The 1,934-nt window shown below is 43.1% G+C and overlaps 1 pseudogene; it reads left to right on the plus strand.

Annotated features, from left to right (window-relative positions):
* The first annotated feature begins 499 nt into the window (after positions 1–499).
* Positions 500–868, plus strand: LOC100957142 (annotated as a pseudogene).
* Positions 869–1,934: the final 1,066 nt, after the last annotated feature.

Here is a 1,934-nt window from a genome sequence, read left to right on the forward strand (position 1 = left end):
TAGGCCAACATTCCCTGAGGTTTGTTTCATAAGCAGACATACTCCATGGTGATAAGGGTTTTCACCATGTGGAAATCACATTCACCACCATGGCCACTGTCACCAGCCCTAGGGCATGGCTGTAGAATAGCCACATCTGTGTTCTTTTCTTGTTTGAGAGCAGGGGGTTAATTATCATTATGTTTTTATTTTTAATTGACTATATGTATGTAGGGTGTACACCATGCAGTTTTGAATTGCGTACACATAGTGGAGTAGCTAGATCGAGTTAATTACTGCATGCATTGCCTTAGAGGCAAACTGTTGGCCATTTTTTCTCTGACCTTATTGCCTTCAATTTTCACTAGTTATTTTGAATTCTAGCTCCTCTCCTTATAGCCTTGGTGATCTTACCCACATTCTTTAACATTTCAAGCCTAGTTTCCTCATCTGAAAGATGATGATAAAAGACATGCCATCAATCCCTCGCACTCTTTCTTTCCAACTTGGGTCCTGCAGAATGGCTCTCGCAAAGAAAGGTGGCGAGAAGAAGGGCCGGTCTGCCATCAACGAGGTGGTGACTCGAGAATACACTATCAATATTCACAAGTGCATCCATGGAGTGGGCTTCATGAAGCGTGGCCCTCGGGCACTCAAAGAGATTCGGATATTTGCCATGAAAGAGATGGGGACTCCAGATGTGCGCATTGATACCAGGCTTAACAAAGCTGTCTGGGCCAAAGGCATAAGGAATGTCCCATACCGTATCCGTGTGCAGTTATCTAGAAAATGAAGATGAAGATTCACCAAATAAGCTCTATATTTTGGTTACCTATGTCCTGTTACCACTTTCAAAAATCTACAGACAGTCAACATGGATGAGAACTAACTGGTGATTGTCAGACACATCAAATAAAATTATATAAAGAAAAAAAGACACGCCACCTGTGTCAGTGAGATAAAGTAAACAAAGTATTTAACACTGAGTGTATAATATCTCCACCTCCCTCATCTCCTCTTAAGTCTCAAACTTAAAAGCCCTGGGCTTTCCTAACACCCGCGGTCCCAGCCACGGGCGGCCTTGCTGGCCTTCAGAGTGTGGCAGGGGCTTGAAACGGCCTGTTCTGGGACTTCCTTGCCACCCACACCAAAGCCATAGCAGAAGACACACTGCTCCCTACGGGCCTGGGGACATGCCAAATAAATGTTTTTAAAAGGCAGAAATATTATTTCTTATAACCTTGCTTGTAATTCTGAATATTTGGAAACCCCTAAATGTCCACCTGTGGAGAAACGGATGAGAAACGCTCATCTGACGACACTTCATGCAGGAGGTGAATCTAGCAAACTAGATCTCTTAAACACACACACAACCCCGACTGTGTGTCAGAAGCTTTATAAACAGTGTTGTATTTGCTGATGAGGAAATGGAGGTGTGGAGAGGCAGAGCCTGTTTTGTGCTTACGACATGGACAGATGTCACTAACAAGTTGCCAGAGTAATGCACGTATCAAAGAATTTATGTAAGCTCAGAAATCCACAAGAAAATGGATTATTCACATCTGCACATGTGTAGTCAAGTGACAAATACAGGGACAGGAAGATGCCACAGCACGTTCGCGTTCGGGTTGCCTCGGATGAGGAGGAAGGAGCATGAGGCTGATAGACTTGCAGAGAGGAACTCATTTCATCAGTACGAGTCCATTAATTTTATTTATTTATTTATTTGTCAACTTGTACAAATTTGTGGGGTACACGTGAAATTTTGTTACATGTGTATAATGCGTGGTGATAAAGTCAAGGAATTTAGGGTGCCCTCACCCAGTACAACACAGTTTTGTTTAACTATAACCAAACGTTGAATCTTTCCTTCTGTATAACCGCATGTCTCCTTTAACCCGTGTCTTCATCCCTCCCCCACTCACCCTCCCCAGCCTCTATTATCTATCTTTCTA

The sequence above is a fragment of the Otolemur garnettii genome, unplaced genomic scaffold, assembly GCF_000181295.1.
Source record: "Otolemur garnettii isolate 467f Iridium unplaced genomic scaffold, OtoGar3 scaffold00081, whole genome shotgun sequence".
Taxonomy (NCBI): Eukaryota; Metazoa; Chordata; class Mammalia; order Primates; family Galagidae; genus Otolemur; species Otolemur garnettii.